Source organism: Zonotrichia albicollis, chromosome 4 (genome assembly GCF_047830755.1).
Source record: "Zonotrichia albicollis isolate bZonAlb1 chromosome 4, bZonAlb1.hap1, whole genome shotgun sequence".
Lineage (NCBI taxonomy): Eukaryota > Metazoa > Chordata > Aves > Passeriformes > Passerellidae > Zonotrichia > Zonotrichia albicollis.
In genome coordinates, this window is record NC_133822.1 from 25,066,554 (window position 1) to 25,089,600 (window position 23,047).

The following is a 23,047-nucleotide window of genomic DNA, read 5'->3' on the forward strand; positions in this document are numbered from 1 at the left end:
GATTTTTAGGCAAGCACAGGAACATCACACAGGAGTGCTGGACAGGAAGTGAGAAATTTTGCATTAGCTTGAAACTACAGAAGTTTAATTATACTTACATGCCTTTCAGTCCAATTTGTGGACTTTATGACGACCCCAGAGGGTTGTTGGTTTGAGTTTAATTGACCTATTTGCAATCGAGCCAGTTCATTCCCACAGCTGGGGACACTTTTTTCACAGATTCCAATTCAGTGACTCAAGCTTCTAAGGCCAAAGGGACCATTAGATCATGTAGTCTGGCCTCTTGCAGATGGACTTTCCTCCAGACATTCTTCTGAGCTGCACAAGATGTGCCTGGCAAAAGCCTGCATCCCAAAAAGAAGCTCAGCCCGGACCAGTGTTCCCAGGGATAGGCAATGCACCATTTCCCTTAATCACTTGTTCCTGTGGGCAATCACTCATTTGGAGATTTCACTGTAAGCATCATCAGGATCTTGGTCACCCAAGACATCACCTGATGCAAAAATGTTTAATGAACAGTGCCTGATAGACTGTTATTTCTTCCTGTCTTTCTTTCTCCTATTATTTCTTTAAAGCAAAATTTTTAAAATATAAATTGGATTATGAAGTACTTAGGAGATGTTAATTTTGCTGAGTGGTCTGATTAGCTCCACATCCAGACAGAGCAGACTGAACAGCAGGAGTCATCAGTTGTTCTCTCAGCTTTAACTCATATTTTTGTGAAAACTCTAGACCTTCTGAGCAATGGCATGTACAGCAGGCAGTTTTTTAGTTACCCTCTAGAAGCTGTGACTGGGAAATGCCCTGGTAGGACACACAGATGGCTCTTTCCACATGCTGCTTGGCAGATGTGCAGGAAAATTACACTGGAAAGTTGGCTCTCAGCTGGCCTTTGCAGCGAGGTGCTAAATGCATGGGCTGTAACACTTTGTGATGACATGCTTTGGGTTGTTGGCCTGTTTTTTATCAAGTTTCTTTGCCAAATTACAAACCCAGTTGCTGGTTGGAAGCTCAAAATCTCACGTCTTTACAGAAAGCAAGGGGTGAACTGAAGAGACCTGCCTGGGATGTGGTGCTGCCCTCTAGGGCACAAGCAAAGCTCTCCCAGGTCTAACAATACCTCCTCAGCCCCTCCAAGCTCCCTTTAACCCTTGTTCCTCTTGGTTTAACCCCTGGCCTCCTTCCCCACTCCCAACTCTTCTCCATTTCTTTTTTCTGCAGCTCTCTGTCCAGGACAACCCCTTCCCTCACAGCCATGAACTGAGGGAGAGGAGGATTTTCTTCTTCACTGATGCCCAGCTAACTGGGGAGCAGATGCCATGAAATAACTTTTAATAAGGCAGAACACTCACATGTCAATGTGGGACATAGGGAAACACAGCCAGGTCTGCACACTCAGACATTGGGCTTCTCTTCACACTGCAGTCAAACTCACTCCCCACAAATGCAAGCATTGCAACAGCCCTGCAACGTGTCCAAAAGTCTGTCCAGGGAGGTGGCAGAATCCTCTCTTCCCAAAACTGAAGCCTTCAGTGCACACATAGTGTATGTAGGGCTGGGCCATGAATGTTAGAAGCACTTTAAGTCTTTGCAGCCTGCCTGGGCACTAGGGCTGTGCCATAGACAAGGGACTCCTTCTCTGTTGCGCTTCCTCTCCTGCCAGCACCAAGGCATGCTGCTGCTTTCCAGGGATTCAGGCAATTTGGGGAGTTCTGGCTGACCTTTGATGCTATTTAGGCCAGGCTGGATGGAGCTGTGAGCAGCCTGGTCCAGGGGAAGCTGTCCCTGCCTGTAGCACGGGGTTGGAACTGGAGAATCTTTAAGGTGCCTCCAACCCAACCCATTTTTGATTCCATGATTCTGTGATTCCATGATTATTCTTATTACAGTTATTTGACCAAGAGAAGCAAGAAACCGGGCTCATAAAAAAATTTGAGGGCAAGACACATCACATCTGCTGGCCACAGGACAGTGAAACCCTCATGTGGCAGTCTCAGCCAAAGGTTAGGTCTCAGCTTTTCAGTAGAAATGAGCAATGCTGTCACTAAAAGAAACTGCAAAGGGAATTTTAAATTAAATTGGGATTTTAAAATTTAACAGCATTTAAATTTTAACTAGTCCAGCTCTCGGCAAAATGAATGCAGTCTTTCTGTTCCAGCGTGGAATGGGCCAGATCCTGCAGCTGTACTCAGTGGCCCTCTCTGCTGGAATCAGAGGGACTTAATTGATTTGTAGCAGCTGAGGGTCTGCCAGCTCAGGCTCTCTCCTGGAAACACACCACTCCAATCTGCCTGGCAGTGCAGCCTTGATGTTTCATTAATTCACAAGAAAGATCCTGCCAGGCCAGACACACGTGGCTGAAAAAAAAAAAAAGGAAAGAAAATTACTCAAAAACTTGTTATCATCTGTCATGTTATTGAAGCTAATTTAAAAAACACTTCCCAGGCTCCCAATCTCACAATCTCAAAGGATGTTGTTTTTCTCTCTGTGTGCCTGTGTTAGGAAACCACCAGTCTGGCTGTGTTTTCAGGCTCTGTTTCTCTCAGGAGGGGGAAAGGGAAAGACCCTTCAGGCACTCCCAGCATAGACCCATTCCCCACACTTGGGCTTTGTCCTTCAGAGTTTGAAATGACTCATTGATAAAGGTTACCACTGCTTCCTTTGGGAGATATTTAGCAGCCCCTTCAGGCTTCAGTGTTGGGATGTTTTTCTTGATAGTCAGCCTAGACATTGCTTTGCTGTGTTTCCTCCTATTGCCCCTGGTTACACCTCATCCCACCCTAAACAATTCCTTTTCCCCTCCTTGTGTTGATACTGTGCATATCAGAAAAGGAGGGGGTGACTGACACAGGGATAACACAGAAACATGTTTTCAGTCCAGCCTGCACCATAATTTCCAGCCAGAGTTGGAGCCACAGATTACTACTTATCTTTTGGACAAAGAATGAGGACAAAATGACATCAGGGCTGTCTCAAGGATTTAACCATCTTCCACCTGCTGTCCATTCCCTTCAGGTACCATCACCAACTCTGGGAACTGGGCTTCTTGGTCCTTGCTCTTTTTAGTGGCTCACTGTAAAAATTGAGCGCAACAAAAGCTAAAAGATCCCTCTGGATGAGGCAGCATATGGGGAAAAAAGGATTTAATGGCAGCATTATATCATAACCACAATCTGAAAAGTACTTGAAACTTGTGTTTATTGACTTCTCTGCCGCAGTAACAGCCTGGCAAAACAAAAGGCAAGAAAAGCTGACAAATGCAGGGATACAAATGCAGTGCAAAGCAAAGCACAGCCAACAGCTTTACTGATGAGAGATGCACTTTTCCTTCCTGCTTTATAGCAACTGTGCAGCTCCCTCTGTGCTGCTGAAGTGCAGCACAGATTTTTGGCTTATCAATTAAAGTTGTTTCCAAAGCTGTGCTTTGACTATCTCCAGAAGCTTTGGGGTAAAACCTCACCCTTCCCAGGTCTTTTGGCTTCCTTATGTGATAGACCCAGGATTTAAAGGCACTGCTCAAAATGCAAACAAAAATGTTGACTTTGTTTTTGGCAAAGACACAGCAAAGAGAAGTTAAGTCATTAGCCTGACACTGCTGCACTGTGATATTCTCTGTAAAAGGCATCACCTGCAGAACTGGGATGGGCAGGGAAGGAGGAGAGAACTCACCTGATGTGCTGGTGTGACCCACAAACACAGATTTTGGAGGAAAAAACTCCAGAAACACCTATCCATTAATATTTCTGCACATAATGCCTTACAGCATCAAATCAGGTCACCAGAACGGGTTAATTTTGGGGAAAGATTCAAATGCAATCAGCCTGGGAGAAAGCTGCACCTCAGAGGCAGGAGATGGGAACTGTTTTGTCTCTTCATACATGACTTCAGCAAACTTTCTCCTCAGATTTTTGGGTCACTGAAAGCTTTGAGCTGCTTGGGCTTTGTTGCTGCCATCTGGGTGGTTCAGTAGAATGTAAAAATCAGAGAGGTCAATACCACACCTCTGGGGAAGGGCAGGAATGCTGCCTGCATCCTTCAGCGCCGAGGGGAAGCACAGGCAGGAATCACACACCTCCCTGGCCTCCTGCAGGGCAGCAATCCTCCATCCAGGGTAGATCCTCAAAGCTGAGGGACTAAATTGTTCAAGTCTGTGGAAAAAAACAGTTTCTGCAGAAAGAACTGGAGCAAGGTTTTCTTGCTGACAGCAGGGTTGAGGCAGAAGCACAGCTTTCCATATCTGGATTAAAACTAGGCATTTAGAGTCTGGATTTAAATTTCATAACACTCTCATAATGAGGGAAATCAAAAGGGCCTTCCCTCTGTGTCTGGGTCCTTGTCCTCAGACTTCTATGGGAGGCTAACTGGTATTAGAGAAGATAATGGTGTTATTTCTATTTGCATTCATTTACTGGGCATTGGACTGCACAGGACTTTGTATTTAACTCTTCAAGCTGTAAATTGATCATTACCAATAAATTCTATTGAAAAAAACAGTCAGGTGAGGACCCTGGTAGCATAAACATCACTGTCTTTTCCTGTTCTATGACCCATATTGTCCCTGCCCTCTTTTCTGGAATTTCATCAGAGCAAAAGACAAGGAGCAAAAAGAGAAATAGAGATTTTCCAAGTGTGTTGCTGACCTTGGAGAATTAAGATGGTATTACTGCAATGGGGCCTGGTTTTCACTGAGTACAAACATTCACCCACTTTTAGAAAAATCAATGGCTGCTCAAGGTGATCACCTAAATCTTAAAATGGTTTGGGTTGGAAGGGACCTTAAAGTTCATCCAGTCCCACCCCCTGCCATGGGCAGGGACACCTGCCACTATCCCAGATTGCTCAGAGCCCAGTCCAGCCTGGCCTTGGACACTGCCAGGGATGGGGCAGCCACAGCTGCTCTGGGCAGAATACCAAGGCATTGACTATCACTGGTCTCTTTCTACACAGAAAGGACCTAAATTGTTAAAAAATGGCATTCAGGTAACATTCTGAAGTTCAAGACTTTACATTTTCCTCTCTGCAGTGGGAATAAAGAAATAAAGTGTGTCCCAAATTTAGCCACTGTACCCAAGAAGGTGTGCCAACAAATTGATATTTTCATTACCTTGCAGTCTTTAACTGTGTTTCTGGTAGTGTGCAAAAGGCTGAAACCAGGAGATATTAGAAAAAGTCTTCCCTGTGAGGGTGCTGAGGCCCTGGCACAGGGTGCCCAGAGCAGCTGTGGCTGCCCCAGCCCTGGCAGTGCCCAAGGCCAGGCTGGATGGGGCTCTGAGCAACCTGGGATAGTGAAAGGGGTCCCTGCCCATGGCAGGGGATGGAAATGAGGTGATGTTTAAAGTCCCTTCCAGCCCAGGCCATTCTGTGATTCCATAACAGGAATTCCATAACAGCTGCATGAAGATGCACCAAGGAAGCAAAAAATGTAATTCCTGAACCACTGAGGAGACAATTCTGTGATGCAATTACTGCTAAAGCACTCAAAAGGGACAATCCAAACTTTGGAGTGGTCAAGGCCAACACAACTTTTCATGGCTTCCTGTGGGCTTTTGCACCTTAGCAATGCTCCTGATAAAAAGGAGAATGCTGTGTTCTCCTTCTAATTCAGCTTCCATAAGGCCTTGTAAGATTGAGAACAGTGTTAAATCACTCTGATCCCAGGTGTCCCTCCAAAACTTCATTCAACCAAGCTGGAATTGTCTGTTTAGTCACAAGAAAAGGTGTAAGACACAGCTGGGTTGACAAATTTGTCAAAATGTCTTGGCCAAGAATCACTGGAATGCCAAAAATGACGTGAGATTACAAGAAGTTTGGTGGTTTTTTTCTATGCTTGCAGCAAGTGCAGTGCCCTGCCTGGGAATTCATGGAAGTCTAAGGAAGAACCTTTGCTGTGGAAGGATGTGGGCTAAAGGAGCAGTGTGGTTTTCAAGAGAGACTCAGAGGTTTATCCTGGGCAGCTCTTTGCACTGTCACCTTCAAAAGGTTACACAAGGCATCAGGCCAATAATACCTCAGACACAGGGGTAGTAGAGAGGCCTAATTAATCACAGCCTTGAAGTTTCAAATCCAGACAAGGGAGGTGAAAATCAGTATTATGTCAATAATTTGGGCCCTCTAGCTGATTATGTTCAAGATCAGATAGACAGAGTGATTTAAGAAGGACGTGTTGGCAGGTGCCCTGCAGCTGGCCTGTGACAGTTCCCTGCTGGGTGCAGATATTTTTGGCAGTAAATGAGCCCTCAGGATAATTCAGAGGTTTCCCAGGCTGTGGCATGGGGAGCTGCTGTGGAATTTAGGAGCAGAGCTGTGCAAGTTGCCAGCCATGGAGAGTGGACAGCACCAAAAGCTCCTGGAGAAGAGGAAACATGGGCAGAAGTGGGAGTGGGTGGAGCAGCCACAGGGTAACCCCTGGCCAAAATTATACCTTGTAGTGAGAAAATCTCATCATTAACTGTACACTGGGGAGGAGAGGCCTCTTTGATCTGTTCTAAATGCTCAGTTTAATTAAATTCCTTTTATTCTTCTTGAGAAGCAAGAATAAGCTTAACTAAAAGAGTTACCTTCTCTCCAGTGCTTTTCCTTGTATTCATCACTAAATGACAGCTCCAATCTTCGGAGCTTTGCTTCCCCATGAACACTTTTTTCTGGTAATTCAAGGTCCCATTTCTAGACCTTTTCTATTTCTGCCAAACGCTTTCAATTAAAAAGATAATCAAGAATTAATACAGTATTTCAGATGTGCCAATAAGCTTGGTTTACAAGGAGTGTTGTAGTATTTGCAGAGCCTGTTTTGCAATCTGGGCTGTGCAGTACTCACAGAAATTGGTTCTTAGATGTCTCTGCATTTTAAGGAAGGATTTTCACTGCCACAAATGATAGCCCACTCTTTTTTCTTTTTCCTGACTGATTTTCAGCTTTTATGAATAGCTGACTTTCGGTGTTGCTTCTTTTTTATCCTTGCTAAACTCTGATTATTTTGTGTTTATTCCAAACAGAAGATTCTGCTTGCTTTCATATTTCTATCTCATCTTGCTTTCCTAGAGACTTCCAGAAGTTTTGACAACCATCCCTAGTCCTCAGAGACCTTCAACCACTTTGTGTAATCTCCAAAAGTTCTGACTTTGCTGCTCACTCAGTTTTCCAGACCATTCATAAAAGCAGCAAAGAATACATCTGACAATGTGGATCATTAAGACACCTGCTTCTAATCCTTTGCCAGAGTGAAAATGTCTAATTTTCTCACACATTATTTTCTCTGTCTTATCTAATTCTAAGACTGAGGAGTAATTTGACTTCTGCTTAAGGTGCTTACAAGGAACCTGATAAATAATTCGCAGATATTGGTGCAGTGAGATTAAATAAAAAGTGCTTTGAATAAGGAGTGCTGCATGAAAAGTTGTCTCTGATGATTCTCATCTTATGTTAATATTGTCTATTCTTCTTATGCTCCTAATGCCAAATTGCATTAGACCTTAAAATGACAATATTTTGGAACATAAAGACAGCCTGCTGATATTTTTGATCTCTGTATTTCATCACAATATGCCCATCCAAACTGTTCGGTTATTTTTTCTTTATTAGAATAGCAATCTTAAGGATGTACCTGGGAAGAATAACTGGATTTCAATAGAAAATAAATTCCATTGTGTACAACAAGGGAAAACACAATTATCCTTACCTGTTAAAGCAGGAGATCTATTCTAGGAATAAACCTGCTGCGGCTGATATTTCAAACAGATCATTTCTGTACATTCATGAAACCACCTTTCAAAGCTGTCTGCAAAAAAACCCCAAACCCCAAACTGCTGTTCTCTGGTGTTTAGTAGGGCTGTAAATTCAAGAGGCTTTGACTACAGTGAATCTTTCTGAAATAATCTGATTTCAAGCAAGTCAATTCATTAAGTGCTGAGTCCCTTAGGTGAAAGTGGAAGTGACCAAACCAACGCATGCAGGAGAGAAGTTTGCAAGCAGAAGAAAGAGGGCAGCAAAAGGACACCTGATGTTCATCCAGGCTGGTTTCAGCTCGGGTTCTCTGTGACCAGGGCAGCCCCATGTGACACAGAGCTGTCCTGCGTGGGACACTGCCCAGAACAACCCTCCGTGCTGCTGCTTTGGCTCTGGAATAACGAGGGCATCTCTAAAGCTGCAGTGATTAGGGGTAAAATCACCACCCTGCTGGAATTGTGATTCTGAGGGGGAGGAAGGCTGATGTGCTTATGATTAAAATGAAAAATGTACAGATGCTTCTCCTCCTTTGGCAAATGCAGCAGAGGCAGTGGATCCCATGAGACTCTGGGAGTACCTGCAGCACAGTGAGTCCCTGCAGCAGCTGAGTGTCCCCAGGCAGGCAGCTCCCAGAGCTGCAGTGAAACTCCACCAAGTCAGAAAAGATCCCTCATCTAGAAGGATGCCAGTGCCTCATTTTGGAGGGGTTCCCACATGCATGACTGATTTCCCCATCATCAGTTTCTCTGTCATTTGCCCCATTCTTGCTCCTGGTGTCAGCAGAGGGGTTGGGTGGTCACCCAAGGGAAAGGGCCATGTGGTCCTGGTTTATGGCCACCTTAAAAGGACAGGAACAGGGATGAATTGGAAAGATGCAAACATCAGCCTAATAGATGGATCAGCTTCATCACTCTGCAGGCCTAGCAAAGGCCCATCCCTCTGCTAATGACAGCAAAAGGATTCCTACAGGGGTAATTACTCAGCAGCACATTTAGAAGGCGGCTTGTTCCACTTGAGTTTTTAATTACTGATAAAAAGGGAGAAATTAGGATATTTTAATGAACCTCCAGATGTCAACAAGTCGGTCTAATAAATTGGATGTGGAATTTACAGTTATAATTTGTCATCTCAGAGGCTCCCACAAGATCCAGTCATGCTGTGTGATAGCCCAGCTCCCACATTCAGCAACTCAAGAGGAGAGGGGGATTTGTGTCTGCATTAGGGCCCTCCTGCTCCCTTTCATCCACACACACATCACTCAGTCCAAGACCAGGTCTTTCATGGACTGTTTTTTACCTTGGGAATGAAATTATCTTTACTGTTGACTTCTGTTCCCTTTGCTGTGACCTTACCCACCTTTGAACCCAGGTGGGTTCAAAGCCTCCACAGAAATAGAGAAGGCCCAAAGGGCTGTAACCAAATACCTTTCAGCACACCTTTCTCACAAATATGTAACCAGCTAAAAGGCAGACATCCCATCCAAACTGTTCATACAGATTTTCTCTGGCTGCATGGAGAATGATAACTCCACTGGGAAAATCATCCAGTCAGCCCTAGGCACCTATTTTTGGGCAGGATGAATCATCTTCCAGAAACCCCTCTCTTTTCACTGGCTACCAAAAGAGCTCAGACTGAGACTAAAACTGATATTTTTATGCCTGATGTAAAATGAAGGAAGTCTTACTCTAAATCATTGTATCATTATGTTTCAATCCAAACAATATATTGTTAAATTTTCATGGAGTAAACCAAACAATTTGTCACACAGTCAAACAGAGAGAATGGTAATGATCCTGATAATTAAATGGGAAGGGTAACTTATTCTAGAAATGCCAGTTAAAAAGTAGGAATTATCAAGGCCTAGGGCCTGCTCAGGAAAACTAGGTGCCAATCTTAAACCTCAGTAAAGGAAGCCAGATGTTGGTGCTGTGCTCTCACTCCCTCATTGCAAACACAGTAAAAGCTCTGAGTCTACCTTCTGCATTTCCTTCCTATTCCTCTGGCTTGGTATGTAGTGTAGTAAACAAAGATGATCTTTGCATACAAGATAAAGTTCTCAATATGTCACATTTGTATAACTTCTTGGTGCCCCTTCAGGATCTTGAGTCAATAAATCAGTGCTGTGAGCTTTTGGCTCCTCTCTGATTTGCTGCCTTATGCAAAAAAAAAAAAGAATTGTTTTTCCAAAATTATTTGTCAGCTTTGAGTTGAGCATGCCAAAAAGGTGTGGGGAGCGAAGTCAGAGCACACAGCTTTTATAAGTGAGCATAACCTGGGCAGAAGACTCTGTTCTGCATGGACAGTGCAGCCAGAACAGGCATCACCTGTGCACAGAGGGGATGGGAAAAGGAGAGCCCAAGCACTGATCCCTGCTGGCTTAGGCAATCAACACACACACTCCACGTGTCTTGAGCCAGATCTTAGAAGCCTTCCAAGGCTGCTGTACCCTTCTTGGCAGGAGCCCACCTGCATGCAGCTCCCAGCTCTGGGTGAGGCCGGATTTCTGTTTCCAGGTCTGCAGACTCCTTCTGCCTCCCTCTGCCTTGGAGGGGCTGCCTTAAAACCTTGTGTTGCTCCACAAAAGGAGTAGTGACAATGACTAAATCCCCTCAGAAATGGAACCTTGGCTCCAATAATTCATTTCACAACCTCCTGCCCTCTCTTTCTGGCAAGTAAAGGGAAATTAAGTGGAGCAGCATCTCCTCTCCTCTCCTCTCCTCTCCTCTCCTCTCCTCTCCTCTCCTCTCCTCTCCTCTCCTCTCCTCTCCTCTCCTCTCCTCTCCTCTCCTCTCCTCTCCTCTCCTCTCCTCTCCTCTCCTCTCCTCTCCTCTCCTCTCCTCTCCTCTCCTCTCCTCTCCTCTCCTCTCCTCTCCTCTCCTCTCCTCTCCTCTCCTCTCCTCTCCTCTCCTCTCCTCTCCTCTCCTCTCCTCTCCTCCCTTTACTCTCATTAGCTTCTCCATAACTGGGAAGAAGTTGTGTTACTTGAACATTTTTGTTACATTTGAAGCAAAAATGGACAGATCTTGTTGATTCAGCAATAATTACACAAAAATACAGAGCAATGAGTTAGTAGAAAATAGGTGCCCATGGTGACAACTCAGTATTTAATAATACTCATCATGAGACTCAGCAGGACTAAAGATAGATGATTTTTCTCTGAAATTAAAGCAGCTCTGAAATTTAGAGCAGATTAGAGACAATGTCTACCCATTTCTTCCAGATGCTTAAGGAGACTGCAAAATTCTAGGAGAAAAAGAGAAAATCACTGTACAGTGACTCTCCTGTTCTTTTTAATTAAATTTGCAAACAGAGGAGGATCAAATAGGAATCTGGCCTCTGATTTATTTATCTAATTGGAACCTGTACTCTGCTACATTGAAAAACCACCATATACAGGCTTGTTTCTAGCCAAGGATTTCCTTCTAGCAGGAGATCCTTGGATTGGGAAGAATTATGTGCTTCACACCTCTTTGTACAGCCCCATGGAAAGGAGGAGCATCTCAGTGTGGGGAAGGATGTGCATGTATGGATGCAAAATCCCAGAGGACACTCAGAAGAGCCAAATAGACTCCATATCATTAGGATAAAATAAATCATGCCATTTTGCTCACAGATTACATTGGGGACACAGAGTATTCAAACAGGCTGTAGATACTCATAGCCTTTGCTTGCTACCTGCTTGGCAGGAGATATATGTGGAATTATCTCTAGCTGGACTATGCACCACAGTGCTCAATCTAGCCAGAAAAATGCTCTAATTTATTGAAACAGTGCAGTTGGATGACATGGAAACTAATCCAGCTAGTGATGCCAAAGCTGCCTGGAACAAATCACATTTCACTGCACCTCAGCCCATCCCTCCAGCATTCAGGAACAATCTCAGCACTATTAAAACATGCTGGAAAAGCAGCATTTGAAACTGAAGCTCCCCTGTTCTCCCACAGAACAGAACTAATAAGGAGAAGGCAATGTAGCCCCATCCTTGCAATGAGACTGTGCCACCGCTGCCAGCAGGGACAGCAGGACAGTCACCTCTCCCTTTCCTGGGGGCAGCCTCTCATGGCACAGGCTGTGCCATGGATCCCCTAAACCCAAGCACTTTCTGGGACACTGCAGAGCACAGCTCTCATGGATGAAGCTGCACTGGTTTCTCTGGAAGAAACAGCTGTGCCAAGAGCTGAGACTGAGCAGTTCTGTCTCCACAAACCTGAGCTGGCAGCACTCTGTGTTGGTGTGGGTGCTCTGCCTTAAGAACCCAGTGGAAGAGGGCAGGATGCAGGTGCTGGAATACTCAGGGAAAAGCCCTCCTGAGACTGGCAGAGCTCATAAATTCTCAGGAAGAATTTCTCTTCTTCATTTTTTCATTTCTTCATTGGAAGGGGCTGCCCAGGGAGATGGTAGAATCAGAACCTCTGGAGGGGTTTAAGACTGGAGGTGGCACTCAGTGCTCTGGGCTGGGTGACAAGGTGGGGATCAGTCACAGGCTGGACTTGGTGATCTGGGAGGTCTTTTCCAACCTGAATGCTTCTGTGATTCTGGGCAATCTGGGCAGACTCCCTCCTGCACCACTCAGGTGTCTTCCCACTACAATCTACTGCATTTCTATAACCTCAAGGAGTCTTTTGGTTCCTTCTCCACATCCCAGATAGAGAAGAACCAGCTAGCTTTGGAAAACACAGCCCTGCAGATGGGCAATATTATTTTATAAGGGCTTTCAAGCACTGGGACATTCTGCCCTGTCGGAACCCAGGAAATTCCTCTGGCTGCCCTGGAAGACTCGAGCCCCTCCCAGGGGGCTCCGAGACCTTGGCACACAGCCCAAGACCCCTGTGCCTTTGATTTAGCCCTTGGAAAAAACAACTACCAACCTTATATGAAGAACAACAGTTTAAGTAGAAGGATAGTGAATTTATCACAGGGTGAAAAAGTAGATTTTGGGGTTTTTTATAGTGGGGGTTCAGGGGGCAAGATGGAGGAATCTGGGCATGACCAGCCTTTCTCCTTCTTGGCCTCCATCTTCTGCTGTGATGTTGGCACTTTTAAATTGGTTTAGAGTAGAAGCTCACTGTCTAACATAGGTGATAGGTATTGGAAAGTAACTGTAAACATTGTACACGCAGTTTTTAGTATAAAAAGAGAACACCACCCTGAGGGCAGGCAGAGTGCCTGGACTGTCCTGCTGAGTGGATCTGGGCGGGACAGGAGAAAGAATTTTATAGATAAGATACAATAAACAACATTGAGACAGAGAACTGAAGAGCTCTGACTCCAACTGCTAGGCTGGGAAAAGAGACTTTCTAATGTATCTCGGGGTCACTCTGACCAGTGAGAGTCCCAAGACTGCCCATGCCCACTGAAATAACAATTTGAGAGCTTCTTTCCCAGCTCCCTGAGCATATGCAATGTCCTAAAGAGGCATCAAAACTGAAAAACTGGACAAGGGGAGGGAAGGAGAGGAGGAATGAAAGATCAGGCACTCACTGTGATCCAGAGAAGCCCACAACAGGCACTGGGTGTTTTGACCTCAGATTTTCTCCATCCTACACCATCTAAATTGGGCCAACTCTAGGGATGTTTCCTGGCCTTCACCTCCTCCTGCCAGCTCATCTCACAGGTGGTGCCTTTATCATGTGCTTCAGCTGTAGTTATCAAGGTGACACAACAGGCTGAGCATCACCTTCAGCCACACCACAAGCCTTCAACCACCTTCAACCATCAGCCACAAGCACATTTAAACCTGCAGCTGGAAGGGCTGCCCTGTGACTGCCACCAAAGCATGTACTGTTTCAGTTCCAGGTGACCTCAATGCCACCACTTGGGAGGGGCAGGAGGGAGCTGCCCAAGGTGCATTCACAAGAGGGTTTGCCCTTGATAGAAATGCTGTAAATTTGGGAATAAACATTTGTAGGAATGTTCTGTGGTGTATCCAGCTCAGCTTTGGGTGAAACCTGCAGCAGTGCCAAAGGGTCTGGGTATGACCAAACCAGAGAAATCATGGAGACAAAGTAAATTCCCTGTGCTTCCACCAGAGCAAACCACACTGCAGTTGATTTAGTGAAGTGTTGCAGGTGAGGGCTGACACAATCATCCCTCTTCTTGTGCTCCCAGGCTCCCCTGCACGGGGTGTCCTGCTGAACCAAATCACTGCGTGTCTGCAGGGTCCTGCAGCAATCCTGGTTTTACAGGATGAGCATGGCTCGATGTTCCTCAGTGCTGCACTTCCCCATTTGCAGTGGGGATTTTATAGGCTCAGGCTCTGGCTGAGGACACGATGTTCTGGCCCAAAAGGATGTGTGTGACAAGGCATTTAGAGTGAGACTGCATCTGCTTTTCAGGGGAGACATGAGCCTAATAGGTAATCTACTTGATTTATGTACCATGAAGCATGATTAGAGTAGGGGTAAGATCCTCATTCGTTACCTAATTTCCTTGAAATGATGAACCTAGAGTGTTTGTTATGAGATCCCAAACAAAGAGTAAAAGGACATTTTCAAGGTTGGCACTAAGCTTGTGTTTAGAAAACCCTTTTTGTTCCTCCTCAGATGTATGAAAATGCTGTGGAATTTTATTTATCTTTCTAAGCAAAATTTTTTTGTATTACTTAATCCCCTTTGCTTCAGGTGCTTTAAAAACAAGCATCATTTAAACTGCGCAAAGGCCTTATGCCCTGGATTCAAATGGGTAATCTGAGACAAATGGACAGATAAATAATTTCGGTGAGCGGCTGAGCTTGCCCTCAGCTGCCCTTGCCCTGCTTTACCCACACCTCTCCTGCCTGGGGTTACCTGTTCCCCTCGTCTGCCAGGACCCTGGGCTCCCCACAGCCCCCTGGCACCTTTGCCCATCTTAACCCTCACCAGTCTCTGGCACCCTGCCCTCCTTGACTCTCCACCTTGAGCCCTGTGTCCCTCACCATGCACACACAGGGGGAAGGGGAAACAAAGATTTAAAATCTCAGGGGCACACTCTAAATAAGTGCTTTCCCAGCTGTGGAGAAGCTTTGTGCAAGGGATGTTTAGGACATGATACACATTCACCTTGTCTTAAACAAAGCCTGGATTAGGTCCTAATCCCTGTCTTGTGCAGATATTTCTCAAGTGCAATTAGTGACAGGTTACCCAGACACACCTTGAAAGAATAGGGGGAGCAAAGGTAAATAATATCTATTAAAGGAGGGCAAGGAAATGTTGGGAGATCATTCAGATGTCCTTCCCCTTTTCAAAAACAAACTGTCAGAGGAAAGTAGTAATTGGGAAATGAGGTGCACTCCATATCTGAAAAGATGGTATGTATAAATAAACACAAATCAAATACAATATTCATTTAGAATTATTCTCTCTCGCTCTCCTACCAACTTCAAAGGAAATATTTCTTTTTATAACAATAAATATATATTTTTGTTCAATGAGGAGATTTTTAAAAAGAGTTTAACAGTTTCTATGCAAGTACTATTTTATTTTCTTAGGCTATAAATTACAAATCTTCAAAACCTACTCTTCTGGTCTCTTGCCTACTCCTCAAGCAAGGTGAAACAGCATCTGTCCTCTGAAGCCAGCAGGACATCACAAGAGGATAAGATCTCATTACACTGAGTTTGAATTTACACTTTTGTGTACAAACTGCTGCTTTGTAGTATTCAGAGCTGCTTCAGAGCCACACAGCCACTGTCTGAAATCCCCTGCCCATGAGGAAGAATTGGAAAACATTTCATGGCAAGGGAACCCATTGTGTTGTCTATCTGGGTGGTCACCCTGGCAATTGCTTGGGACTATGAAGAGAAAGAATGGAAAGCAGCAGATTTTTGTAGCTGCTTTCAAATGTTTCACCATCCACAGCCAAGATTTACCCAATTATCCTCCAAAGTTTCAGCAATACAGCCTGAGATCAAGGTATTTTCCTTAGAGGGAATGTGTTCAGTAGATACATAATCCTGCCTTTTGCCCAGGCTCTGCAGGAAAGGCACAAAATGAGGTTAAGGGGATGGCACACACCACATGGAAGGAAGGGCTCCTTCTGCTGTGTCTGATGAAGCACCCCACACTCACGGGACGGATCAGGAAAGGGTTGATTGGTGAGGTTGTGGCACATGCTGTATCTGCTGTTGCCTGATCAGCTGGAGCTGGCTGCAGGTGTGAAAAATCAGATTTGGACTGAATGACAGCGAAGCTACACTGTTTCTGTTGCATTGTTGGTGCCTTTGCTGTGGGCTTTTCTTCCTTCTTGCCAGCTTTGGCAGCGGCGCCACAGAATCACAGAGTGGCTTGGACTGGGAGAGACCTCTGGTCACAAGATTTAATGACCCTCTATGAAGTGTTAGTACAAATCACAGAACCACAAAATTTTTTGGGTTGGAAGGGACTTCTGCAGCTGCTCCTGTCCACCCCCCTGCCCAGGCAGGGTCACCTGGAGCAGGTGACACAGGAATGTGTCCAGGTTCGTGGGTTTGGAATGTCCTCAGAGAGGGAGACTCCAGCCCCTCCCTGGGCAGCTGTTCCAGGGCTCTGCCACTCTCAATGTACATAAGTTCTTCCTCATGTTGAGATGGAACTTCTTGTGTTTAGTTTGTGGCCATTGCTCCTCATCCTGTCTCAGGGCACCACTGGAAAGAATCCAGCACCATCCCCTGACACCCACCCTTGAGATATTTTTATGTCTTGATGAGATCAGTACACAGCCCTTCACACTGCCAGTGCAGGGCAGGATTTACAGCCAGTAATGCCCACAGAAGTGAGGAGTGGAAGGATGAGATGAGGGCACCTTCTCATGCTCCCTACAGCCCTCCAGACCAGAACTCAGATCATGCACAACTTGCCACCTCTGCTGCTGGCCAGTCCTCAGCACTCTATGTTGTCTCTTCCAGCCCTCATAACACCTCAATTCAGGACTGCCAGGGAGACTGGAAAAGCCCCAGCCATGATTTATGTGGGACTGGGACAAGTCAGGGTCAGGGAATCTATCTAAGCTACCTCAAGTTTGACTGGCTGCCCTACAGACTGAAATACTGCCCAGGCTCCCAGAGCTTCATCACTGCTCACCACCTTTTATTAAAGGTTCAATCCTCATAGGAGCAATCTGGATCCATTCTCTCTCTATCCTCTAGGATAAAGAATAAAAGGGCAAACCCACAAGCTATCTGTGAATCATACCAGTGCATTTGTACTGACTGCATTTACAATATTCTCTTGATAATAAACATTCAAACTCATCTGTGTGACTGACATATTTATGGAAATTCAGGCCTGTATAAAAATCAGCCAGGGCCAAAGTTTACTGGATAATTCTCCCAAAACAAACAACTCACCCAGTGCTATGGAAATGTGATGTAACCTGCTCATTTGGTGACCTCTGTGAATTAGTTGCCCTTCACCCCACCCTCACTGAGACATTGTTTATCCTCAGTAGAATTACTACACAGCTGGTATTATTTGTTATCTCTCTGGACACTCTCTGCAGAGGCACTTACAAATGAAAGGGCACAGAGACTCAAGTACCATCATCAGTTTTCAGAGGAAACTCATCCTGCCACTTCTCAGGCTTCCCTTTGATTTGTGGAGAAAAGCAGAGTCTAGAGGAAGATCTGCAACTGAGGAGCCACAGGTTTCACACATGCTGAAGTTTAAATGATTTTGCAAACTAGAAAGGCAAAGCCCCATTATTAAAAGAGTTGATGGTATCACAGCATCATTTACTTTGAATTTTAAGTTTTGGTTTATGCATATGGCCATAAACTAAAATATGAGAAGTTCCACCTCAACATAAGGAAGAACTTTTTACACTGAGGGTGGCAGAGCCCTGGAACAGCTGCCCAGGGAGGGCCTGGAGTCTCCCTCTCTGGGGACATTCCAGACCCACCCGGACACATTCCTGTGTCACCTGCTCCAGGTGACCCTGCCTGAGCAGGGTGTTGGGCTGGGTGATCTCCACAGGTCCCTTCCAATGCAAAAAATTCCGTGGTTCTGTGATTTGTACTAACTCTTCACAGAGGGCAGGGTGCTGTGAAAGCAATGGAATGACAGGACATGGGACCACAGCACTGACTGCCTTTCAGGGGGAATCACTGGGTCTGCAGCACAGCTAACTGAGAACAATCAAGATTTTTCTTGCTGCCAGATGAACTCTGTTTAGAGACTGTAAGACAGTAAAACAAAAAGCTCCTAAGTGAGAGAAGTTAAAGAAGACAAAATGAATTGTTTTCAATAAGAGGAAATCAATCATTTCCAATCCTGGCTCTCAGGCTCTGTTCCTGTGAGTGTAGAGAACATCCCACAGCCTTCACACCTCCTGCTTTGTGTCATGCCAGGCTGCCTCTGGTTTGCAGCCAGCACCTCTCACTGTTGTTCTTGTGATTCCACAGGCTGAGGAAACAGCAGCTCTTTATCTCTTTAGTCACCATGAGCCAGCACAATCCCCTCCCCATGGTCACTAGGGCAGGGCTGCACAGTAGCAGGTTCAAATGTGGCAATCTTGTACAACTCCATTCTTTCCAAAGTCAAGTTAGACTGAGCCCACCTTTCCAAAGTGTATTTCATAATTAGAGGAATGGAAAAAACCTCCTTTCTGTCTGGTTTCTACCCTGCAGCCATCTGATATGCTTGTGCTCAGCACACACAGCAACAGCAGAGGGGAAGGCAAGGACAACACAGCACCCTGAAACCCCAATGGCAGCAAAGGAATCAGAGCCATTTACGTGCTGTGTTTGCCTGCCTGCTCTTCCACAGGCTGCAGTTCAGTTCCTTCAGGACAAAGGGACACCAAAAATAAAGTTTCCTTATGATGGAAGAAGGCACCAATGTCATCCTATTGCAGATGCATGCCCAAGTAAGACAGAAAAGGACAGCCAAAGAGCAAAGGGACTCAAATCCTACATTTTGAAAGTCAAAAGAGGCATGGAAAAGAAAATGAACAAACTTTCTCTTGTTTGAGTCATATTGATTCCCTTCAAGAGACTATGAAAAATAAACTAACCAAGTTTTTTGCCATTAATTCACTCAATCACCATAAATATAGAGTGGATCAATGATTTCAGAGGGCTCCTCTGTCTTTATCACTAGTCAGCACAGTGACCTGACAAGGGGGTTGCCCTGAAACTTCCACCCATGGGATTTCCAGTGTGCACACAGGCACCAGCCTTACACACCTCTCCATAAACCATTTCCAAATCACATTCTGGTGAGAAATGTGATGCAAATCAAAACATTTTGGAGGCAGAGATGGCAACCCAGAGCTGGAAGAGATTGAGATCCACACACTTTGTAAGGAGTCAGTAATGTCCCACAGGAAGTGGAAGGATCGAGTATCTGGGTAAAGATTTGGTAAGGAACAAGGCATGGGAGTTAGCTGGGAAATTTAGTACAGGATCCAGCTAGCAGAGGTAGGAACTCACTGGTTAAAAATACTGGAAAACACTTGGAGGATACTGGAGCTTGCCAGCAAAGCCTGTTCCAGGCATGACCCACATACATGGAGAGTTGAATGAGACTGGGTGGAGGGCAGAGCTCTAATTCCTCAGGGATCTAAACTGAGGTTGTACAGGACATCCTAATTCTGGCTTTTGTCAGTTTTTGCTCACAGTTTTGCATCATGAACAATCTCTTGCTGTTGCTTTTTCTGTATGCAGTCATTTTTCATTTAAGTGAGGAGTGAAGTGTAATTTACCCCTACTGAACTCAGAGAATATATTTTCATTTAAAGCTCTTTCACAAGAAGTTTTGTGCACCTGTTCCACACTGTCCTGAGTAACCTTCCACTGTAACATTGTCAAGGGCTGGGCTTGACTGCTAGAATGTGTTGGGATATTTCAGCAATAAAATTTGGAACAGAATCTTCATTTCCTTCATTAGTTACATCCACTTGAAACGGCCACTGAAAACTAAAAATGGGCCCTGAGCTGAACAGGTGAAGCCACAAAACACGTGTGGACATCACTTTGGCAGGATAACTTGATCTTTGAAACTGCAAAGATGTGCACAGTGACTTATTTCTTTTGGCTCTAAATTTTGTTATGGAAGTTTCTCTCAGCACTGTGGAGAAGAAAAGGGAACCTGTCAAAAGCAGAGACCTCTCGTGAGGTTTTAGGAATGCATTTTCTCTCAGCAAGGTTGCAAACCAGACTTCTACAACACCTTGAAATTCACAGGAGCCCCTGTTGTCTTCCTAAGCTCTATTACATCCTCTGTCTTTCTAATAGCTGTGATAAAAATAGCAAGTGATTCCAGTCTGCCTTCAGAGCTGTGCCTAAAGAAGATGTGCAGTGACACAGGGACATGTCCCAACTCCCTGGGATTACACACAGTCACATCAGCCTACAGATTGGACAATAAATTTTTAACATTCATCTCCAGCCCGGGGGGAGTTCACTCTGTGTTACAGTGTCTCCTGGGTGGAGCAGGCAGCAAAATTGTGATTCACCAAGTGTTTTGTTTAACAGGGAAGAGGCAGGCTGAAAGAAAACAGGGCACTCTCCAAAAACTGTGCATTGCCTCGTGGTTGTGCAATCATTCCAGAACAGAGTCATGAATGTCCTTCAATTGTGTGGAACTTGTACCAGATATTCGTGCAAAAATGAAGTGCTGAGGGTCCAAACCTGTGGGAAAATGTGGCTGATGTGTGTGAGGAAGGACATGAAGCTGCTGGAATGAGTCCACAGGAGGCCACCAAGGGGATCAGAGGGATGGAGCAGCTCTGCTGGGAGGAAAGGCTGAGGGAACTGGGATTGTTCAGCCTGGAGAAGAGAAGGCTTTGGGGTGACCTCACTGTGGCCTTGCAGTGCCTGAAGGGAGCCCACAGGAAAGATGGAGAGGGACTCTTGACAAGGGCCTGGAGTGACAGCACAAGGAGCAATGGGTTCACACTGACAGAGAGCAGGTTTAGATTGGATGTGAAGAAGAAATTGCTCCCTGTGAGGGTGCTGAGGCCCTGGCACAGGGTGCCCAGAGAAGCTGTGGCTGCCCCATCCCTGGCAGTGTCCAAGGCCAAGCTGGACGAGGTTTGGAGCAACCTGCAATAGTGGAGGCTGTCCCTGCCCATGGCAGGTGGTGGGAACTGGATGATCTTTGAAGTCCCTTCCAACTCAAACCATTCCATGATTCTGTGATAAAAGAGTGAGACAGGACAAGGAATGGACTTACCCCATATTAAATGGGGTAAGTCTGGATAGAGGGCTCCCATATCACAAAACTGTAAACTGTAGGGAATACAGGAATCGGAGATAAGGTGCTGATTTAATTTCCTTCTTTTGAAATACCCTGCTTTGTCCTACAGTGTCCAAAGCAGCCTCAGGTGCGTGTGTGAAGAACTGAATGGAATAAAGTTACACCCAGCCTGTCTCCACAGACCTCTAGAAACATCTGGATCTATTGTGAGTGCTTGACACTGGCTTAGCTCGTAAAAGAAGCCATACAGCTAGCCCTGGAGAATAAATGTCATAAATTCATAAGTCCACAACGCAGGGTAAGCAGTAGAAAGTGTGTTCTTATGCTATCCATCTATTTTGTGTTAAAACTGTCCCCCAGCTTTGCTTCTCCTCTCTGCCTGTGCAGCCTCTCTGTTGGGATTGCTCCCAGCAGCACACAAAGGGGGGGCTTCTGTGCCAGAGGCTCAGCTGACACCCCCAGACACGTCCCACACAGCTGCAATCTGCTTGAGACAGCAGCTGGGACATAATAACCCACAGTGCTGACACAGGTGAGAGAGCCTTTGGAACTGAATCCCTGCTTTAGCATCCCACTGCTCAGGCTCAGCAAAGCCTCACTGCAAAGTGACTCAGAGCAGTGGAAGAGGATGAGAGAACAAAAGGGTACCAGGAGAGGCTGCCTGCTCCATCTCTCCTCCAACAGTAATCCAGAGTGTCACTTGTTCCTGAGCTATTCCCAATGACCTGAAATGCAGTGAGGAGGATAGCAAAATGAATTCTGCACTGCTATTCTGACAACTGACTGTGTGCCTGCACAAAGCTTGTTTGTACTGCTTCTGATTCATTGTTTAAAAAAAATACCTTGGGACACAACAACAGCCACTGCAGAAGAACCAAACTGAGTGGAAGTATGGCTCACCAACCACAGGACCTTGCTGATTTGAAATCTGCATTTTGAATTTCTAAATCCTTGTGTTTTAAATGGAGGACTCTTCATGAGAAAGAACAGATAAGTCAATCCCTTTTCCCATCCTGCATGGGAAGCCCCAAGTTCCCATGAAGCCCCACAGAAGAGTTTGGGAGGCAGACAGCCTTGTCCTCTCTATCCGGCTTTCCCTCACCACCGAGCCTTGCACTGGGATAGACAACAACACTTCTGATCTGGTCCTGTCATGGAATCAAATGTTACTTTTCAAATATTCTAAGCTTTCCTGGTGTCTATTTAGTACAAGAAAGGTCCATTTTCCACCTAGAAATAAAGCCACTCTTGGGCCAAATGGCTTCAAGGGTAAAGCCTCTTGATTATTGTAAACAGATTTCCCTTACATTAAATGCTGTGAAAAACCCAATCCAAGAAAAACAGAAATCCCTCAGGAAGCCATTATTAAGTCATCTGGACTCAATGCATACTCACAGGTATCCCCCTACCATTATCATACAGGAAAGAACATGGTATCTATACTTAGTGAAGGTATTCATTAAGGTGATCTGTATGGGAAAACTTGCTTTTATAATTTTACCACTGAGTTCACAGGGACTGGACTGCCCTTATAGATATTCCAATAAAATAAGAGTTGGGAGTTTTGCTTTCTTGGGTTTTTTCTGGTTTAGTTTATAGAATTTTGAAAGTGAAACAGATTAAGTCAGGAAAAGGGAGTTCTAATTGGGAATAGGACTAATCCCTATAGCCTGCATCCAGTGATTGAATCTTACCTTTTCCAGTTTCCCACACTGAAACTACCTTGATATAAGATCAAACCTTTTGTGCTTCTGAGTTTCTGGTGTCTCTCAGAATCTCCTATCTACTACGTGCTTTTAGGACAGAATTTAGGACTACACAAACATTCTGATTGTTTGTATAAGAACATAGTGAGCCAAAAGACCTTACAGACAAGTGTTGCCTTAATGGTCATCACTGCTACAGAATTCCAGATGCACACAGAGTTTGGGAAAATCATTAAAAATGCCCTATAACCATCACCAGCAGTAAAATATAAAAGATTATTTGTATTCTATAAGGCAATTAGCAAGTGGATTTGCTTGGGCACAAGAGCAAAGGCCCACCTGAGTTCTGTGTCCTCGTGGGGGCTGTGCCCGCCTCACTTTCAGCAGCACATCCCACAGTCCCTCTCAGCTTCAGCACAATAAAATCAGCTGCTCTGTTATTTCTGACCCTCTCCAGATCCATCCCAG

The 23,047-nt window shown here is 45.1% G+C and overlaps 1 long non-coding RNA gene across 1 annotated transcript in view; it reads right to left on the bottom strand.

Annotated features, from left to right (window-relative positions):
• Positions 1 to 23,047, bottom strand: part of LOC113458707 (uncharacterized) — a 226,239-nt gene that overhangs the window by 11,388 nt on the left and 191,804 nt on the right. Inside the window, exon 7 of the long non-coding RNA XR_012579946.1 lies at positions 99 to 3,073. This is a non-coding gene — a long non-coding RNA (uncharacterized LOC113458707). The remainder of the gene's footprint in view (positions 1 to 98; positions 3,074 to 23,047) is intronic.